At 38.2% G+C, this 23154-nt stretch overlaps 1 protein-coding gene across 4 annotated transcripts in view; it reads right to left on the bottom strand.

The window, feature by feature from the left end:
- ANO4 (anoctamin 4) overlaps positions 1 to 23154 on the bottom strand; it is a 561131-nt gene that overhangs the window by 392706 nt on the left and 145271 nt on the right. The gene's annotated exons all lie outside the window — the stretch shown is intronic.

Here is a 23154-nt window from a genome sequence, read left to right as displayed (position 1 = left end):
AACAACTAATTCATCCCCATCTGTGACAAACTCAAATTATCTAAAGTCACATTCTGTAGACTTTCTCTAAACCAACTAATATGACTCTGTATTCTGAGTCCAGAAGTCATTTTGTATCACACTAAAGAAAAGGTATTAAGAAAATCTCTGTAACTCTGTCTCTCAAATAAATCTTGGGGCTGGCATTGTGGTGTAGCAGGTAAAGCCCCACCTGCAATGCTGGTGGCTCGAGTCCCAGATGTTCCCCTTCTCATCCAGTTCCCTGCTAATGTACCTGGGAAATCAGCAGAGGATTGCTCAAGTCTTAGGCCCCTATGACCTAAAACAATTTCCTGGGCCCCAGCTTCGGGTCAGCCCAATTCCAGCCACTGTGGCCATTTGGGGAGTGAGCTAGTGGATGGAAGAGCTCTCTGTCTCTCCCTCTCTCTTTATCTCTGCCTTTGAAATACATAAATAAATCTTTAAAAAATAAATAAATCTTAAGATAAAAGTATAATATTAAACTAAATGTAAAGAATTTTTGGCTGGAGTTTTTTGAAATTTGTGATTCTTTTTATTAAATTCCTAATGTAAATTCCTAGTTCAGAATCTTAGAGTTGGAAAAGGATCTTTAAAAGTTTCAAACATCCTTGTATTCATTTGACACTTATGAATTCGTTACTCAATAACACAAAGTTTTTTTTTTTTTTTGAAAATAAGGAGCTTCAGACTCAGGGGGAGTGGGTCATGTGACTAATTCACAAGCGAATCAAGTCAAATGCCATATTTTCCTGCCCCTAACCTAGTGCTCTGTCCAGAGCACAGCTGGCCGAAGAGCTTCAGAAGTTCCCAACCATGAAGAACAAGTTTGGAATCTCTGTAGGTAAACTGCTAGGTTGATTTTATTTTTAAGTTACTCATTTGCCCACTCAAACTCAGAAAAACCATGAAGCAACATTAAAATGGACCACCTTTTCTCAGCACAACTTGTATAGCATTTTTAATTCTATTGTCTACCTGGTTGGCAACTGTGTGAAAAATCTAATATCTTTGTTATATGTGAACTACTCTAAAATAGTGTATGTTCATGTGAACTTTAGTTGCCCACAATTTCATCAAATACAAACTGTGTATGTACAACAGTTCATTCTCCAAATAGATTTTGGTGTAGTGGCTACACGCAGAGTTATCATAAACTACAGGACATAACACTTTCAGGAATAAAAGTCATTTGGAGATGTATGACTTATAGTTCTAGTCCTGGTGTCTAATAGGGGTAAAAGCCATAAGAAATTTACAGTAAAGTGGAAAGTGTACTGATTTTTATACAAATAAACTAGTCTTAACAATCATTGAATATCAAATTATTTTAAAATATCTTGCTTGTTGTGGGGAACCTCAGGCTGGCCACCTGTGGGAACTTCCTCACTTTGCTGTTTGCATGGCCTGTTGTAACAGCTTGTGCAAAACAAGTTAAGGAAGTGCTGGCTGCTGAGCAAAACAAGTCAAGCAAGTGCTAACCACAGGATGTCCTGAAGACACAAACAACCCAGATGGAGCAAGATGAACTTTCGTCCTGAGGCACTATGTGCCCTTTGACTTGATTGGACTGTGCCTGCATGGACTGCATGTGAACAGACTTGCCATTGGCTGGGAGCGTCCTGCTAGGGGAACCTAGGGTATATAATGGGGATAGGATTGTATAGAGAGAGGAGGGCTTGGCTTCTTTTCTTTTGCCTTGCATCTGGATGAATAAAGTTCCATGAGAACCGAGTAAGCAGCGATCATGTCTTTACTGCACTGGACTCTCGCGGGCGAGCGTCCGGCACTTGTGATTTTAGTCCAGGGACATATTACAAAGCCAAAGTTCCCAACTTCCAAGATCAATCTCATTCACAATAGCTACAAAAAATTTTTAAATAATATGGAATACATTTATGTAATGAGTCAAAGATCTCTATGATGAAAAATACAAAACACTAAAGAAAGAAATAGAAGATGACTTCCAAAAAAAAAGGAAAAATATTCCATGCTCATAGATTGGAAGAAATAATATCATCATCACATCCATACCACTAAAAGCAATTTACATATTCAAAGTGATACCAATGAAAGTATCAATGACATTCTTCTCAGATCTAGAAAGAAGCAACACTGAAATTATTATGGAAACCCAAGAGATCCCAACAACTAAAGCAATCTTACAACACAAAAACAAAGCTGGAGGCATCACAATATCAGATTTCAATGCATACGATAGGGCAGTTATAGTCAAAACAGCCTGTACTGGCAAAAAAAAAAAAAAAAAAAAAGAGAGAGAGAGAGATAAGTAAATCAATAGAACAGAACAGAAACTGCAGAAATCAATCCATGCATCTACAACCAACTTATCTTTGATGAAGGAGCTAAAATCAATCCTTGGGGCAAGAACAGTCTCTTCAACAAATGATGCTGGGAAAACCAGATCTCTGCACGCAGAGATATGAAAAAAGACTTCTACCTAATACCTTATACAAAAACCCACTCAAAATGGATCAAAAACCTAAATCCATGACCCAATACCATCAAATTACTAGAGAACATTGGGGAAAGCCTGCAAGACATTGGCATAGGCAAAGATCCTTTGGAAAAGAACCCAGAAGCACTAGCAATCAAAGCCAAAACTGACAAATGGGATTACATCAAGCTGCGACGCTTCAGCACTGCAAAAGAAACACTCAGCAAAATCAAGAAGCAAATGACAGAATGGGAGAAAATATCTGCAAACTATGCAACTGATAAAGGATTAATATCCATAATATATAAAAAGCTCAAGAAACTCGATAACAACAAAACAACCTCACTAAGAAATGGGTAAAGGACTTGAACAAGTATTTTTCAAGAGGAAAGTCAAATGGCCAATAGACACTTGAAAAAATAGCCATAAGGGAAATGCAAATCAAAATCACAATGAGGTTTGCCTCACCCCAGTTGCCTCACCCCAGTTAGGATGGCTATCATCCAAAAATCGAAAAACAACGAATGCTGGTGAGGATGTAGGAAAAAGGGTACTCTAATCCACTATTGGTGGGAATATAAACACAATGATGCTACTGTGGAAGACAGTATGAAAATACCTCAGAAAGCTGAAAATGGATCTACCGTATGACCCAGCAATGGAATTTACTCAAGGAAAATGAAATCAGCATATGAAAGAGTGATCTGTACCCCACCATGTTCACCGCAGCTCAATTCCCAATAGCTAAGACATGGAATCAACTGATGACTGGATAAAGGAATTATGGTATATATATACCACTCAGTGGTTAAAAAAAAATAAAACCCTGTCTTTTGTAACAAAATGGATGCAACTGGAAACCATTACATTTAGTGAAATAAGCCAGTTCCAAAAAGACAAACACCTCATGTTTTCTCTGATCTTTGGTAACTAATAGAGTATCTAAAATATAATGTATAGGAATGAAATTGACATTTTGTCAATTCATTTTGTAACATTTTGTAATTCAATGACTGTTACAGCCCTTGTCTCTACTATTTAGGAACAGTGTTTTGTTTTTTTGGTTTTTTTTTTTTTTCCTCACACTATTTGCTGAAATCTGTATTTACTGTAAGGTTAATCTTATGAGTATAAAGTAAACTGAAAATAGATCTTCTTAAAAATTAAGAATGGGAATAGGAGAAAGAGGAGGGGAGTAGGAGTGAGGGTAGGGTAGGAAGAATCACTATGTTCCTAAATCTATATATGAAATGCATGAAATTTGTATGCCTTAAATAAAAGGGAAAAAAATAAAAGATGTAAGATACAAAAAAGAATGTGAAAGCAGCAATACACAGGTATGTCCCAACTCTTCTGTAAGTAAACACGAGACAAAAGGAGAATGAAAGGAGTGAACAGGAGGAGAAAATTCAGCACTTCAATGACAAAATGGGTGGTCCTCTGCCTTTCAGTAAAACAACAGCTCATTAATCTTTGTTTTTTGACATAATTCACTTACATACAATTCCTCAATTTAGTGCAAAATTTTTTGTTCACCTTAGAATTTATAATGTATTTAACTATTGAGTAAATTAATTTTAAACTATAAAACAAATACTTGGACTGCCTATTTCCCAATACAGGACAATTAAATCAATATATACGCCTAAATGTTTACATAATATAAGTAGGTGGCAAAGACAGCACTGAACCTAGATATAATTGCAACATACAACAATCTGCAATATCATGAATTATCCAAAAATATTATTTTTATCAAAATACATACTTGAGTGAGAAGGTTGAGTTTGGATTTCTTTAGAGGATGTACAGTTTTAAAACACACGATGCACAAAGAGAAGTAAATGAAAATATAAAGCAAAGAAAACTAAGGGAACAGTAATATTTGAAAAAATATAAATATATACCAAATATTGGTATGCATGTTTTCAATATATACTAAATAAATATATACCAAATTTTATAATATCAAGGGAATGAAGCATAAGAAACCCAAATGGCCCACACAGGAAGACCTAAGAAAAGAAATCCAAAAATAAGGGGGAACACATATTATTATTTTTATTGGTCCCTACAAAGTTCAAATTTCTTCCTTCATCTGCCCCACCACTTCACCCTTCCAAGTTATAAGCTATGACTGCCTGGATTTAAGACTGATTTTTGTCCTCACAGTCAGCAGCTGGGATAATGTTCATTTTGTATTCTCTTTACCCATTGTTTCGAACTCCCTTGAAAAAAAAATTTCCCGCTTCCAATCTCTGTCCATCTTTCTTTCTATGTGAGTATGTATGTTTTCTCTCATGGACCATCTCTGACACATACTTCCTGCCAGATCCCAGGGGATGCTGTTTTCCTTAAGAAAATCTGGTAAGCTGGGATTGGCAATACGGTGCAGCAGGTTAAACCCTTGCTTATGATACTGGCATCCCATCTGAGCACCGGTTTGAGTCTCTGCTGCTCCACTTTCAATCCAGCATTCTGATAATGCTCCCGGGAAAGCAGCAAAAGATGGTCCAAGTACTTGGGCCGCTGCCACACAAGCAAGAGACCTAGATGAAGCTTCAGGCTCCTAGCTTTGGCCTGGGCCAGTCCTGATCATTGCAGCCATTTGGGGAGTGAACCAACAGAGGAGAAATTTCCTTTTCTCTTCCTCACTCTCTCATCATGGTGCCTTTCAATTAGGCTCATAAATAAAAGAACAAATCTGTGAGAAAGAAAGAAAATCCAGTAAGTCTTGAGATGATCTGCTAAGTTTCAGATCAAATAGTATCCATTGCTTGTACACTGGTAGGTGTGGACTGTCTTCAAATTTAAGTCATTAGATCCTACTGTTATTTGTACCAGATTTGGCTTATGAACAGATGATTAAATTCTATAAATCACAAAAAATTGGTGTCAAAAGCGTGGGAACCTAACCAATGATGGTGTTTAGGAGGTAGGCCTACTTGCGAGGCCCTTAGGATATTGGGAGATTGACCTGGGAAGGTAATTTCTGTGAGGTGGCTGGTTATAAAAGTCTGAGTCAGGTCTGGCCATTGTCTCCCTGCTTCTTGGGTCACAATCTGATTGTTCCTCTGTCCCACTAGGTAACCAATCCAATGTAGTCCACCTGGGCTTCAACTGTGAACCTCCCAACCCAGGTGCCTAAATAAACCTTTCCTTCACAAGTTTGCTTTAAGAATTTAGTTATAGTGGCAAAAGGCTGAACTAAAACTCAGCTTGGAACCTCAGGGAAGGAATACAGAGATTTCCTCTTTTAGGCTCATTGAGGCAATCAGTTTTGTTGAGGACATCTCACTCCAGCCCAATCTTTCTGGCTGTGATTTAGCACAGGGAGGATAAAAAGCCTTTTACAGGGAACAATAAGTCACTTCATTTGCCTTGTATTGTTTCTCATTCCATAGAGTAAAATGGTATTCCACTTCATATGGTCAGGGTAGGAGTTCTAGATCAAAAAACACTGAAGAACCTCAAAATGCTTTTTCAATCAAGCAAAGCACTGGACACTGATGGGAACTCAGGGGAACCAAGCTGGTGAACATGTCAGTTAATACAGTGTCTCTGAAAAGGGGAAGTTTGAGACTATCTAACAAAGTTAAAAATGTGTAGTTGTTGAGTGATCAGCTAATTTCCACAGAAAAGTGCGGCCAGAGTTGTGGTGCAGCATGTTATGTTGCTGCTTGAAATGTCAGCAGCCCATATCAGAGATCCAGTTCTAGTCTCAGCTGTTCCATTTCCAATCCAGCTCTCTGCTAGTGAGCCTTTTAAATAAATATTTTTTAAAAATACTACAGAAATAAGCCATTACTCAAAGACAGATGTACAAGGATATTCACTAAGTTGACATGAACAACAATGAAACTACAGTAGCAATCTTATGTTTATCAATGGAAGACTTATCTAAATCATGTCATGTAGCATTTATGGTCTGGAGTACTACACTGCTCTAAAAAGAACAATGTAGGGGCCAGCACCGTGGCATAGTAGGCTAAGCCTCCTCCTGTAGTGCCAGCATTCCATATGGGTGCCAGTTCTTGTCCTAGCTGTTCCTCTTCTGATTCAGCTCTCTGTTCAGAGCCTGGGAAAGCAGTGGAAGATGACCCAAGAAAGCAGTGGAAGATGATCCAAATTATTGGGTCCCTGCACCCATGTAGGAGACATGGAAGGAGCTCTTGGCTTCTGGCTTCAGATCGGCTCAGCTCTGGCCATTGCAGCTATTTGGGGACTGAACCATTGGATGGAAGACCTTTCTGTCTCTCCCTCTCAAATAAATAAAATCTTAAAAAAACATAGACCTCCATATTCTGACATGCAATACTCTCCAAGACAAATACTTTGGAAAAAACAAGTTGGAAAACCATGTGATTTATGATACATTTGTATCATTTAAACTTTACATGTGTGACTATTTTTTTCTATCTTTAGGATTGTCTGAAAGCATATTCCTCCCTAGTAGTACTAGAGTAGCAGGGGAGATTAAACTGAGTTATTTCATTTTTATTCTTCCATTCCACATTGATTTTTCAAATCCTAAGCATTTACTGCTTTTACAACTTAAAAAAAATTTAAGTACTCTGTTGAGCATAACTGTAAAAAGGTCTGTTTCTCAAGTGGCTGAGAAAATAGCAAGGCTTTTCTCACTGCCCCAACTACTGACAAGTACGATCTCAATGAAGCTCATTTTATCCATCACAATTGTTTTATTAGCTCCTAAGAGTTTGCTTCTAAGCTTTGATTACCCATTTGATGGCATATTAACATACCATATGGCAACTTACTAGACATGATTACATTGCATAAACCATTTCTATAAATAAACTAGTTGACAATTACCTCCAGGGCACCAGCAGATGAATTTGGGAGCCAATCCGAAACACAGAAACTCCCCTTGGTTCTTACAAAGCATCAGCAATTTTATTCTAAGAGGGTTGAGTGCTAGGTAAATCAGTTCTGATTCTATTAACTACAATGCTGACTAGTAAAAATAAGATGCATGAAATGATGCCCAGCTGAGCAAAACACAAATCACTGGACCCTGAGTCTTAATGAGAATGTTGACCCAGCACAATTAGGGTCAAGTTAACAATGCAGGAAGAAGACAGGTATCCATTATTGAATTATTTTCCTCATCAGCACATGATAAAATGATTACTACTTCAACTCTACATTGCAAACCAGGGATGAGGAGGTCCTTAGGGGACATGTGGAAGTTAAATGGAATGGAGAGGTAGTTAGAAATCTCAATTGCTAGCTTAAATTTTGCCTATACACTAGTTCTATCATCAGTGGGGAGGAGGAATTAATTGACATAGCAGTGGGAAAGAACTGCACAAGTTCTGCTGACAGCTCTGAAACAAGTTTATCATAGTTAAGAGAAGCATGCTGACTTACATTTTTCTCAATTATGAGACACACGTTTGGTTTTACTTGAGACATTAATGCCACAAGTTTATTTCAAACCACAGTAAAAAAAAAATTTGTAATCCTCCACAGTTCATGCTCTGTCAATTCTCATGCTACATAATAATCAGGGAAGGGAAAGGGGATATTTGTTTTGACAAACTGTTTCTTGCTAGGGTAAAAAGAAAACTGGGAGACTCATCAAGTAGCTGTTCGAAAAGTTTCTTTAGTAACAAAAAGGAGTAAGATTTTAATAGACTGAAGCATGGGTTTCAACACTGTGTCAGGCTGAGGTCAGGTGGCACGGCACTCATTCTTTCTCTGAATATCTAAAGTTTCAAGATTACAGAAACTCTGTAATCTGTCAGTTCCTCAAAAAACCAAAACTACAATTCCCACATGATCCAGCTGTCTCACTACCGGCTGTGTATCCAATGGAAATGAAATCAGTATATCAAAAAGATGCCTACACACCCATGTTTATTGCAGTATTCACAATCGCCATGACATGAAATCAACCAAGGTGACCTTTGGCGGATGAATAAAGAAAATGTTGTGTGTACACACAATGGATTACCATTTAGCCATAAAAGAGAACAGAACTGGAGGACATTGTGTTAAGTAAAATAAGCTTGGCACAGACAACTACTGCATGATCCTCACACATATGTGGAAGCTGAGAAAGTTGATCTCAAAAGCAGGGAAAACAGTGGTCATTAGAATTTGGAAGGCATAATGGGAGACGGTAAACGGCACCAAAATGTGGTTAGAAGGGTGGATTAAGAGCCAGTATTCCTCAGCACAGTAAGGCAATTACAGGTTGTAGCAAGTTATATTTTAAAAAGAACAAGATGAGAGGAGTGCAAAGTTTCCCAACACAAAGAAATGAAAAATGATGAAAAAGAAGGAAATATAAAATACCATGATTTGATCATTACTGTGACTAGACTATGGATCAAATTATCACCATAAATATGTACAATTATTGTGCATCAAACTTTTGAAAAGGAAGACACACGTAGCTATGCTAAAGTAAATGTCAAAGCAATCTGGAAGAAAGGGAGAGGAGAAGAAAGGGTGAGCAAATAGGGAGGGAAGGACTTAAAGCTAGAGCACATAGTAAGCAGATATCATGCCAGGGATGCCCTTAGGGGACAGCCTAAGGCTTGTGGGCAGGGAGGTGATTTACAAATAGTATATGTCAGACATTAGGGACACAGAGACCAAAAAAAGACACGGCCCCATCATCTATGGAACTTGCGTTAGGTCCCAACTTTGGATCCATTCATGGTGATTCCAGTTTGGATGGAGTTCCAATTTTTGGGACAGAGAATTAAGGAGAAAGGATAAGATGAGAAATTGTTTCCAGCCTTGCCTGCTTTCACCACTGACTTTATAAAACATTTTAGACAAGTTAAAAAGTCACACTTAGAAAAATGTGGGCCGGCGCCGTGGCTCACTAGGCTAATCCTCCGCCTTGTGGAGCCGGCACACTGGGTTCTAGTCCCGGTTGGGGTGCCGGATTCTGTCCCGGTTGCCTCTCTTCCAGGCCAGCTCTCTGCTGTGGCCTGGGAGTGCAGTGGAGGATGGCCCAAGTGCTTGGGCCCTGCACCCCATGGGAGACCAGGAGAAGCACCTGGCTCCTGCCATCAGATCAGCACGGTGCGCCGGCTGCAGCGCGCCAGCCGCGGCGGCCATTGGAGGGTAAACCAACGGCAAAAAGGAAGACCTTTCTCTCTGTCTCTCTCTCTCTCTCTCACTGTCCACTCTGCCTGTCAAAAAATAAAAAAAAGAAAAATAAAAGAAAAAAGAAAAAGAAAAATGTGGTCAGAATGCATGCTCCTGCTTTTGAAAACTGTTTCAAGTTCTTCCATCTTTATTTCATAAAAACGTGACACAGATAAGCAATAACCATTAATCATCAAGATTTTCAAAATAAACATTTTCACTGAAATAATTTAGAATTCTACTAACATTGGTGCTCATTATCCTAAGCCATAAAATTCAGTACGGCAAAATATCACTTTTATTCCATTGATGAATCTCAACTATAAATCACAGGGATGTTGTATATATCTCAGAAAGTTGCTATTTACTGAAATACAGTTTTCAACTAAATTATAGTATTCAAACTCTCCAGCATTAAATAGCTCCCCCCTACACACACATACACACACACACAGCCCTATAAATACTACTAGTATTTATATATGGCATTTTTTGAGAAAATGTAACACAACTGAAAGAAGAAACATCTTAATCTATCATTGCTTTCCCACAAATATTTAACTTATATTTGAGAATCCTTAATGAAGAAAAAGAGTAGTAAACTTTTGCTATATTTGTTCTTCTCTGTTTAGCTTATTTAATTCATTGAAAATTACTATTATACCACTTAAAGACTTACTGGACAATTAAATTTACTTAATGTCTTGTTTATGTATCTGGATCATATAAAATTGTATGTGTCTATGTGTTTAAGATTGAGAGTGATGCTCTGGCCTCAGAATCAGCCCTAAAGGCACTCAGATCTGGCTGAAAAGCCCATGAGAGTATTTCAGGCATGGAAAGCCAAGACACTCTGGCAAAAAGATCTCTGTGAGTGAGATCCCAGTGGAAAGAACAGGTCTTCAAAGAGGGAGGTGCCTTTCTCTGAAGGGAGGAGAGAACCTCCACTTTGACTATGACCTTGTCTAAACAAGATAAGAGTCGGAGAACTCAAGGGGCTTCCATAGCCTTGGAAACTCATGACTGGTGCATAGGGAGATTACTGATGCCATAAACAGGAGTGTCAATTTGTAAAGTCAACAACAGGAGTCACTGTGCGCTTACTCCTCATGTAGGATCTCTGTCCTTAATGTGCTGTACATTGAGGCTTAATGCTATAACAAGTACTCAAACAGTATATTTCACTTTGTGTTTCTATGGGGGTGCAAACAATTGAAATCTTTACTTAATGTACACTAAACTGATCTTCTGTAAAAAAAAAAAAAAAAAAAAAAAAAAAGAAATTATCAATTCCCAACTTGACTCTCACTGGGATTAAACATGACAATAGGTCTGATCTGATTTCATCATCATTTAAAAAAAAAATCATCTATTATTTTTCACTTTATGTTTCTGTGTGGGAGCAAACTGTTGAAATCCTTACTTAAGGTACACTAAGCTGATCTTCTGTATATTAAGATAATCGAAAATGAATCTTGATGTGAATGGAAGGGGAGAGGGAGTGGAAAAGGGGAGGGTTGTGGGTGGGAGGGTCGGTATGGGGGGGGGGAAGCCATTGTAACCCATGAGTCGTACTTTGGGAATTTATATTCATTAAATAAAAGATAAAAAAAAAAAAAGATTGAGAGTGATGGATACTCAGAAGTTAAAAATATCCTTTTACATTATCTAGCCCAGGAATTCTTGGTCTAGTACTGCTGACACTCTGGTTATAAGTTATCCCAAGCATTGTAGGATCCTAGTAGTATTATTGGCCTTTACCCACTAAATGCTAGAAAAATCTCCCAAATTTCACCAAACAAAAATATTTCCAAACATTGACAAATATCTTCTAGCAGGCAAAAATCACCACTAGTTGAGAATTACCAACCTGAAGATATGGAAGAATTTCAGAAAGGTTCAGTAATATGTGCAATGTTAAAAACCAGGAGTAAGGCATCCCCGGGAATACAGCCAATTAATTAGAATTCAGACCAATGTTATTGCAACAATGCCTATATCTCTCATTAGACAGCATCATTTAGGTAATTAAATGGTTGATTTAATTACTTTTCTGGTTTACAATGATGAAGCTCATTAATAATAAACTTTTTAGATTTACAAAAATTGAAATCAATTGGCACCACATGAAAACTTCCCCACCCTCGACTTCCTTTAGCTACATGGGAATAATCTAAGATTTCCAGCTTGCCTGATAGTTACCTTGAGATGATTTAAGAAGCAGCCCAACAATAGATGAACACATGCAAGCTTCTACCATTTATATAGCTACTTCTGAAACTGACCCAAATTTTCTAAGCACTAACATGATAAAACTAAGTACCCAAGATATAAATCTATTGTCCTGCCAGCAGTTTTTTTTTTTAAGATTTATCTATTTATTTGAAAGGCAGAGTTACACAGAGAGAGAAGGAGAGGCAGAGAGAGAGAGAGTCTTCCATCTGCTGGCTCACTTCCCAATTGGCCACAATGGCTGGAGCTGCTCTGATCCAAAGCCAGGAGCCAGGAGTTTCTTCCAGGTCCCTTACGTGGGTGCAGAAGCCCAAGGACTTGGGCCATCTTCCACTGCTTTCCCAGGTCATAGCAGAGAGGTGGATCAGAAGTGGAGCAGCCAGGACTCGAATCAGTGCTCATATGGAGTGCTGGCACTGCAGGTGTGGCTTTATCTACTACGCCACAGCGCCAGGCCCAATGCTAGCAGTTTTAAAATGAAACTTTAAGATTAATCTTTTTTTTAGTACTTTGCCAAGTTTCTTCTCTCTGATCCAACTTTATAAGGGATTTTTAAAAAATATTTATTTATTTGAAAGTCAGAGTTACACAGAGAGAGGAGAGGCAGAGAGAAAGATAGAAGTCTTCTATCCACTGGTTCACTCCCCAAGTGGCCAGAGCTGCCCTGATCCGAAGCCAGGAGCCAGGAGCTTTTTCTGGTTCTCCCACGTGGGTGCAGGGGACCAAGGACTTGGCCATCTTCTACTACTTTCCCAGGCCATAGCAGAGAACTGGATAGGAAGTGGAGCAGCCAGGACTCAAACCAGCATCCGTATGGGATGCCGGCGCTGAAGGCGATGGGTTTATCCACTACACCAGAGCGCCAGCCCCTATAAGGGATTTTATGAGGGTCTTTAAGGAAAAAGTCTATACCTGAATGATTATTTGAAACTGTGTCCTTCAGTTAAACAAACGCAGAGTACCTAGCATGTTCACTGTGCTATGTTCTGGGTATACAGTTAAATCAGACAACACTTAGCTTTAAAAGACAACCCAGTGTTTAACACACACAGTTAATTTTTAAATACTAAAAATGATACCATGGTATCAAAAATCAGGGGCAATGAACCCAAACTGAACTTCTGGGGATAGCTGTCTGAAGAAAGCCACCCTTGAGCAGATCGGAGGGAAGATATATTAGAGTGCCAGTGAGGGGAAGGAAACGGGAAGAGAATTTCGACAAAAGAAACAGCAAAAGCAAGGGACCATGAAACAGTGGGAACTGCAATTTTTTATTCAACATTTCAAACTGTGAGATAAATGTTAAAGGTGAGGTTGGAGGATCCCTAGATGACTAAGAAAAGACTCACTGATTTCGATCATGGGAAAGTACCAGAAAAGCAGGAGGAACTGTGTTCCTGGGAGAGAGTGGAGGAGAATGTTTCAGTAAAAGGAGAGACTGCGGATCAGCAAGGACTGTATAGGCATGCAGCAGCTCGCAGGACATCACCAGCAACTTCCCTGGCCTGTGGCTGCCGGGAATAAGGTGGGTGTAGGCCTGGGCGGCCTGTGTGCCTTTGGTGGATTTTGTCAGAGAGAAACCCACAGTCCCCACTGACTTTGAGTGTGGACAGGCAAGCTGGCAGGAAGCTGGGTGCCCATTTAACTCTGTAAATGGAGGACACACTGCTCTCTCCTTCCTCTAAGGTACCCATGAATTTGAGGAATGCACAGTCTTCCAAGAATAAGGCTAGTGGAGGTTGCAGCAGCCTGTGTACCTCTGGAGAACTCCTTGGTCCCCACTGACTTTGTGTTTGAGCAGAGGAGCTGGGGAGTAGGGGCAGGGTGCCCACTTAACTTAGTGAATGGAGGGCATACTGCCTTCCTCGCCTATCCTCACCAAGGTGCCTAGCTCAGGAAAAGAGCAAGTCTCTCTTTGCACAAGAGCTTCCCAGGGAAGAGTTAAACCCCTACAGCCTATGAACGTGATAATCCTGGGACTGTGCTATCGGCCATGAGGACTCCACGATCACATTATGGAAAGCACAGATTCTTTGTGGAGTTCAAGCACCTGAGTGGGGGACGGGGGGGCAGGGTCCAGGCATAGAGATGCTCACCTTGGCACAGAGGAGGGTGGAGGTATTGACCATGCCAATCAAGGTGATCATCCCTTTTTCCCTACTGACTATAGAGGAGAGCTACCATGCTGGAGTTTTGTCCCACCCCCCCCCCAAAAAAAACACTGTCCAGAGCTCCTTAGCCCCACCCAGCACATACCTCGGTATAACCCCTGAAGGTACAGGTATCCCACTACACCTATACACACAACCCCAAGAACAAATAATTCATAGGAAATATCAACACAAATGCAAAAAATTATATAAATACAAGTAATATGAATAAGGAAAACTATGACTCCCCAAAGAAATGAAATAATACTTTAATATTAGACTGTGAAGATGAGGATAATGACATAAACCTGAAAGGAATTCAAAAGATCGATTGTAAGATTACTCAAAAACACAGAGAAACAATTTCACGAGTTAAAGAAATCTGTGAGGCTGGCGCTGTGGCTCACTAGGCTAATCCTCCGCCTTGTGGCGCGGCACACAGGGTTCTAGTCCCAGTCGGGGCGCCAGATTCTGCCCCGGTTGCCCCTCTTCCAGGCCAGCTCTCTGCTGTGGCCAGGGAGTGCAGTGGAGGATGGCCCAAGTGCTTGGGCCCTACACCCCATGGGAGACCAGGATAAGTACCTGGCTCCTGCCATCGGATCAGCGCGGCACGCCAGCCACAGTGTGCCAGCCGCGGCGGCCATTGGAGGGTGAACCAACGGCAAAAAGGAAGACCTTTCTCTGTCTCTCTCTCTCACTGTCCACTCTGCCTGTCAAAAAATAAAAATAAAAAAAAAAGAAATCTGTGAATGACACGGATGAGAAATTCGGCTGGGAAATAGAAATATTAAAGAATCACCAAACTGAAGTATTGTGTTGTAAGTGAAGGCTTCAATATGTCAAATAAAAAATACAGTGGCAAGCCTGAATATATTAGGTAAGGCCAAATAAAGAATATCAGAGCTCGAAGACAAACCTTTTAAATATCACAGACAAAAATTAAAGAAGAAAAAAATCATAAAAATTAAAATGTATTCAGGATCTATGGGATGCCATCAAACAACAGAATATATGTGTTTTATAAATTCCTGAAGAAATGGAGAAAGCATAATGAGTTAGGAAACTTATTCAGTGAAACAGCAAAAAATTTGCTGATTCTGGACAATGATATAGATATCCAGAGTACAGGAAACACATAGAATCCGAAATAGACATGATCAGTAGATCTTCACCATGACACATTATAATCAAACTTTCAAAAGTAAAACAGAAAGAAAAGATTCTAAAATATGCTTGAGATAAATTACAGATTACTTTTAAAGGACCTCTAATCAGATTGACAGCAGATGTTTCATCAAAAACCATACATACAGGCAAGGAAAGAAGGGAGAGATATAGTCCAAGTCCTTAAAGAAAAAACTTGCCAACCCAGAATACTGTACCCAGCAAAGCTCTCATTTATAAATGCAGGTGAAACAGAGAGCTTCCAAAACAAAAATTGAAAGAACTTGTCACTACCCAGCCAGGCTTACAAATAATACTTAAGAATACACCACATACAGAAACAAAGAAAGATAACCAGCATGATGAAAGAACTTGGCAGAAAACCTGCCAAAAATAGTACAAAGGAGATCCAAAACAAATAATAGAGTTAGAAACATACCAGGGGATTCCAATTCAATCCCATCAAGGTGGCATGTACCAATGCCATCTCACTAGTCCCAGTGATCAATTTCTGTTCACAACTGATCATAATGATAGGACTAAGAACCAAAGGGATCACATAAACAAGAATAGTGTCTGCAAATACTAGCTGATAGAATCAAAAAGGGAGAGAACGATCCAACATGGGAAGTGGGATACACAGCAGACTCATAGAATGGCAGATGTCCTAAACAGCACTCTGGCCTCAGAATCAGCCCTTAAGGCATGTGGATCTGGTTGAAAAGCCCACGAGAGTATTTCAGGCATGGAAAGCCAAGACACGCTGGGCAAAAAAAAAAAACCTAAATGAAAGATCTCTGCGAGTATGATCCCAGTGGAAAGAACAGGTCATCAAAGAAGGAGGTGCCTTTCTCTGAAGGGAGGAGAGAACTTCCACTTTGACCATGGCCTTGTCTAAATATGATCAGAGTCGGTGAACTCAGGGGGCTTCCATAGCCTTGGCAGCTCATGACAAGAGCCTAGGGTGATTACTGAGGCCATAAACAAGAGTGTCAAATTGTTAAGTCAACAACAGGAGTCACTGTGCACTTACTCCTCATGTAGGATCTTTGTCCTTAGTGTGCTGTACATTGAGATTTAATGCTATAACTAGTACTCAAACAGTATTTTTCACTTTATGTTTCTGTGTGGGAGCAAACTGTTGAAATCTTTACTTAATGTATGCTAAACTGATCTTCTGTACATAAAGAGAATTGAAAATGAATCTTGATGTGAATGGAAGGGGAGAGGGAGTGGGAAAGGGGAGGGTTGCGGGTGGGAGGGACATTATGGGGGGGGAGCCATTGTAATCCATAAGCTGTACTTTGGAAATTTATATTCATTAAATAAAAGTTAAAAAAAAGATATTTATAGACTGAAAAAAAAGACAAATAGTAGTAAATAGCTTGGCTTTGTGGGTCATATGGTTTCTGTGTTAACTGTTACTAACTCTGCCATTGTAGCATGAAAGCAGCCATAGACAAAAGGTAACCAAATAGATCCACCAATGAAACTATTTATAAGAAAAGTGCATACTGGATTTGGTTTATGGACTGAAGTTTACCAGACTCTGAGCTAGATTATGCAGGAGTTATCATCTCCCTTTTTGCAGCTATGGACTCTGAGGTCAAAGGATTAAATGATTTTCCCAAGACGAATTAGTGAGAGAAACTTGGTCAAATGTCCGTTAACTCCAGGTCTGGTCTTCTCTCTGCTGAATTGCAGTGGCCAATGCAATCCTGGGGCACTGTGCTGTGTATCAGGAAATGTACATGTCTGCAGGTCTGGACACAGGCCCCAGATTGGCTCCTCTTAGCTGTATGACTATTACAAAATTAGCCTCAGTCAATTCACATAAGGAACGAGGAGATCTGGTGAGGAATTTCTCGGGTCCTTTCTGGCTTAAAAATTTTGTGTGCTTAAGATCAGGGAAGGGGAGGGAATATTTTCATGTGAAGTATTTCAGGTTAATCTTTTATTATAAGTTTTCAAGAATTTATTTACATAGAAGTCATGATAAACCAGCCAATAAATGTTTACTGGACCCATTATGCTGTGAAAAGATGGAAGAAATAGATGACATGGTCTTTGTATTTAAGTAATTAATAGAAAGAAAAGCATTTTCTTTTTTTTGGTGATATTGTCCATGTTTCTTTTTTCCCTTTTTTTATTTAATAAAGGTGAATTTACAAAGAAAAAAAATAATAGGAATATTTACAGAAAACTGGCAAGAAAAAATCATCACATATCAATAATAATCTTGAATGTAAATGGACTACACTCACCAATTAAAGACACAGATTGCATGAATGGATTAATAGGCAAGACCCATCTATATGCTGCCTACAAGAAACACATATCAACAAAGAGACTGAAAGACTGAAAGTGAAAAGATGGAATAAGATATTCCATGCAAGCAGAAATAAAAAATGAGCAGCAGTGGACATCCTAATATCAGACAAAAAGTCTTTAATAAGACAAAAATTGTTTGAAGAGATGAAGAAAGTCATTATGTAATGATTAAGGGATCAATTCAATAGGAAGATTTGAATATAGTAATATATTTGCACTCAATGCTAGTTAATTAAAACAAATGTTGATGGAATAAATGGAGACACAGGCTTCAATATAATACTAATGGGGGACATCAACACCCCATTTTCATCAATGGACAAAACAACAAGACAAAGATTCAAAAGAAACAACAGAGCTAATCAACACTATGGACCAAACTGACCAAGTAAATATTTACAGAACATTTCATCCCACAGCTGAAGAATATACTTTCTTTTCATCACTGTATGGAATTTTCTTTAGCATAAAAGATAGAAAAGAATCTAAAATGTGCATGAAAGAAACTCCAGGTTACTTTCAGAGGATCTCTAATTAGACTCACAGCTGCCTTCTCATCAGAAACCCTGGAGGTTAGAAGATAATGGCGGGATACAGGCCAAATCTTAAAGACAAGAAAAAAAAAAAAACTGTCAACCCAGAAACTGTACCCTGCAAGGCTCTCATTTATGAATGAACGTGAAATAAAGACCTACCATAACAAACAGAAATTAAAAAAATTTGTCCCCACATCCAGTCTTACAAAAGATGATTAAGGATGTGCTACACTTAGAAACACAGAAACATGGTCATCACTATGAAAGAAACTGAAGGCAGAAAATCTTCCAGTAAAAGTACAAAGGAAATCCAAAGTATACAATAGGAATATTTATGGAAGAATGTCAGGGCCAAGACATTACTTATCAATGGCCTCAACAATATATAACATAATATATATTATATCTGATATATAATGTATATAATAACATAATATATAATAGCATAATATATTATATATAACACATTATGTATTAATATATAACAAAATATATAGTACATATAACATGATATATATTATATATAATATAATATACAATAACCTTGAATGTACATGGCCTCAACTCTCCAGTTGAAAGATACAGGCTGACAGAAAGGATTAAAAAACAAGACTCTTCTATTTGATGCCCACAAGAACAAATCTCACCAACAAAGATGCATGCAGACTGAAAGTGAAAGGATGGAAAAAGATATCCCATGCTAACAGAAACCAAAAAAGAGCTGATGTAGCCATCCTAATATCAGACAAAATAGACTTTAACACAAAAACTGTTAAGAGATACAAAAAAGGGCACTATGTAATGATTAAGGGCTAAATTCAACAGGAAGATGTGATTATTATAAACATATATGGACTCAACTACAGGGCACCAGCTATTTAAAATAAATATTCATGGATCTAAATTCATTGCTGAATTCTACAAGACATTTGAAGAACTAACTCCAATTTTTCTCAAGCTATTAAAAAACAACTGAAACAGAGGGAATCTTCCCAAACCACTATGAAGCCAGCTTCACCTTAATTTGTTTACCAGAAAAAAATACAACAGAAAAAGAGGACTAAAGACCCATTTCCCTGATGAACATCAATGCAAAAGTCTTCAACAATACTAGCCAATCAAATCCAACAACACATCAGAAAGATCATTCACCCAGACAAGTGGGATATATCCCTGGTAGGCAGGGATGGTTCAACATTTGCAAATCAATAATTGTGATATTTCACATTAACAAACAGAAAAACAAAAACCACATGATGATCTCAATAAATGCAGAGAAAGCATTTGTGCAAACACAACATCTTTTCATGATGAAAACCTTAAGCAAATTAATTATAGAAAAAACATTCCTCAACACAATCAAGGCAATTTATGACAAACCTATGGACAGCATCTTATTTAATGGGGAAAAGTTGAAAGCATTCCCATTAAGATCTGAAACCAGACAAGGATGACCACTTTCACCATTACTATTCAATATAGAACTGGATGTTTTGCCCAGAGCCATTAGGCAAGAAAAAGAAATAAAAGAGAAACAAATTGGGGAGGAGAAAGTTAAACTATCCCTATTTGCTGACGATGTGACTCTCTATATATAAAGGATTCAAAACACTCCACTAAGAGGGAACTCAAAAAAGAGTTTAATAAAGTGGCAGAATACAAAATTAACAAACAAAAATCAATAGCCTTTGCATACACAGAAAAGGCCATGGCTAAGAAAAAGCTTCTGAGATCAATCCCATTCATAATAACTACAAAAAATATTAGAAACTTAAGAATAAATCTAATCAAGGACATCAAAGATCTCTAAAGAGATGTAAGAAACAAAAAAAAGGGAAAATGTTCCATGTTAATGGATTGGAAGAGTCAATATCATCAAAATGTCCATACTACTGAAAGCAATTTACAGATTGAATGCCATACCAATCAAAATACTAATAACATTCTTCACAGATCTAGAAAAAAATGCTAAAATAAATAATGCAACAGAGGAGACGCAGAGTAGCTAAAGCAATCTTATACAACAAAAACAAAGCTAGAGGCATCACAACACCAGATTTCAAGACGTACTATAGGGCAGTTATAATCAAAACAGTGTGGTACTGGCACAAAAACAGACATGCAGACCAATGGAACAGAATAGAAACTTCAGAAGTCAATCCATACATCTCCAGGAAACTTACCTTTGACAAAGGAGCTAAAATCAATCCCTGGAGAAAGGACAGTTTCTTCAACAAATGGTGCTGGGGAAACTGGATCTCTGCATGTGGAAGTATGAAGCAAGACCCCTACCTTACACAGAAATCTACTAAAAATTGCTATAAGACATAAATCTATGACCCAACATCATCAAATTATTAGAGAACAAATTGGAGAAACCCTGAAAGCTTTTGGCATAGGCAAATACTTCTTAGAAAAGACCCCAGAAGCACAGGCAATCAAAACCAAAGTTGACAAATAGATTACATCAAATTGAGATATTTCCATGCTGCAAAAGAAACAGTCATCAAAGTGAAGAGGCAACCAACCAAAACAATGGGAGAAATATTTGCAAACTATGTAACTGAAAAAGGATTAATATCCATAATATATAAAGAGCTCAAGAAACTCAACACCAAAAAAAACCAAACAATCCAGCTAAAAAATGGGCAAAGGACTTGAACAGGCATTTTTTCAAAAGAAGAAATCCACGTGGTCAATAGACACATGGAAAAAATGCTCAGGATCACTAGCCATCAGGGAAATGCAAATTAAAACCACAATCAGGTTTCACCTCACTCCGGTTAGAATGGCTTTCATACAGAAACCAGAAAATAGCAAATGCTGATGATGATGTGGGAAAAAAGGTATCCTAATCCATTGCTGGTGGAAACATAAACTGATACAACCACTGTAGAAGACAGTATGGAGATACCTCAGAAATCTGATTATAGACCTACTATATGACCCAACCATCTCATAGCTAAGATATGGAATCAACCCAGATGTCTGTCAACTGAAGGCTGGATAAAGAAATTATGGTATATGTACACCATGGAATACTGAACAACAATAAAAAAAGATATCCTGTCATTTACAACAAATGGATGCAACTGGAAGCTATTATACATGGTGAAATAAGCCAGTTCCAAAAATACAAATACCATATGTTTTCCTTGACCTGTGGTAATTAACAGAGTACCCAAAAGGTAATCTATAGAAGTAAAATAGACATTTTGAGATGTGATGACTTTGAATAGCCATTGTCCCACATGTTGAGGAACAGGTTTTTTTTTTTAATACTATTTTTGAACTCTTACCTTAGCACAGGGCTAATCTTATGTGTGTAAAGTTAATTGAAAATAGACCTTTGTTGAGCCGGCGCCGTGGCTCAATAGGCTAATCCTCCACCTTGCGGCGCCGGCACACCGGGTTCTAGTCCCAGTCGGGGCGCCGGATTCTGTCCCGGTTGCCCCTCTTCCAGGCCAGCTCTCTGCTATGGCCAGGGAGTGCAGTGGAGGATGGCCCAGGTGCTTGGGCCCTGCACCCCATGGGAGACCAGGAAAAAGCACCTGGATCCTGGCTCCTGCCATCGGATCAGCGCGGTGCGCCGGCTGCAGCGGCGGCCATTGGAGGGTGAACCAACAGCAAGGGAAGACCTTTCTCTCTGTCTCTCTCTCTCACTGTCCACTCTGCCTATCAAAAATAAAAAAATAAAAATAAAAAAAATAAAAAAATTAAAAAAAAAAAAAAGAAAATAGACCTTTGTTAAAAAATAAGAATGGAATATGAGAGGGAGGAGAAGAAGGGTGGGAATGCAAGTGGGAGGGAGGGCAGAATGTGAGGAATCACTATGCTCATAAATTTATATGTATGAAATATATGAAATTTGTATACCTTAAATAAAATGTTTCTAGGTGGGAAAACAAGGACTAACTCCATTTCTTCTCAAACTATTCAAAACAATTGAAAGGGAAAGAATCTTCCCAATCTTCTTTTATGAAGCCAGCATCGCCTTAATTACCTAACAAAAAAAGGCACAACAAAGGGAATTATAGGCCAATACTCTTGATGAACACAGATGCAAAAATGCTCAACAAAATACTGGGTAATTAAATCCAACAACACATTAGGAAGATCACTCATCCAGACCTAGTGGGATTTATCCCTGTTACACCAATATGAATTTAACAAGTTCAAATCAATAAATGTGATACATCACATTAATAAAACTGATGAGCAAAAACCAGATTATTTCAAAGGATGCAGAGAAAGCATCTGATAAAAAACAACATACCTTCATGTTAAAAACCGTAAGCAAACTGAGTACTGAGGAAACATTCTTCAACAAAACCAAGGCAATATATGACAACCCCACAACCTGCATCATATTGAATGTGGAAAAATTATAAACAATTCTACTAATATCCAGAACCAGACAAGAATGCCCACTTTCACTGCTATTACATATAATTCCGAAAGTTTTAGTCAGAGTCTTTAGGAAGGAAAAAGAAATCAAAGGGATACAAATTGGAAAAGAGGAAGTCAAATTATCCCTGTTTGCAGATAACATTATACAGATGGGAACCAAATGACTCCACTAACAGAATAAGGGAACTCATAGGAGAGTTTGAATATAAAAATGGATAAAAATAGGATATAAAATCAACACACAGAAATCAATAGCCTTTGTTTACACGAGTAAAGCCATGCTTGAGAAAGAACTTGTAAGATCAGTACCATTCACAATAGTTACAAAAAGGTTTAAATACCTTGAAATAATTTTCACCGAGGATGTGAATGATCTCTACAGTGAAAATTATAAAACATTAAACAAAGAAATAGAAGACGACATAAAAAAGGGAGATCCTTCCATGTTCATCAATTAGAACATATCATCAAAATGTCCATACTACCAAATTCAATTTACAGATGCAATGCAATCCCAACAAAATATCAAGGAAATTCTTCCCAGATCTAGAAAAAAATGCTAAAATTCATGTAGAAACACAAAAGACCCTGAATAATTAAAGCAATTGTATACATCAAAAAGTAGGAGGCATTACAATAACAGACTTGAAGACACACTACAGGACAGTTATAATTAAAACAGGCTGGTACTGGCAAAAAAAAAAAAAAAAAAAAGACATGTAGATCA

Source organism: Oryctolagus cuniculus, chromosome 11 (genome assembly GCF_964237555.1).
Source record: "Oryctolagus cuniculus chromosome 11, mOryCun1.1, whole genome shotgun sequence".
NCBI classification, from domain to species: domain Eukaryota; kingdom Metazoa; phylum Chordata; class Mammalia; order Lagomorpha; family Leporidae; genus Oryctolagus; species Oryctolagus cuniculus.
This window is presented reverse-complemented; position numbering and strand designations above follow the sequence as displayed.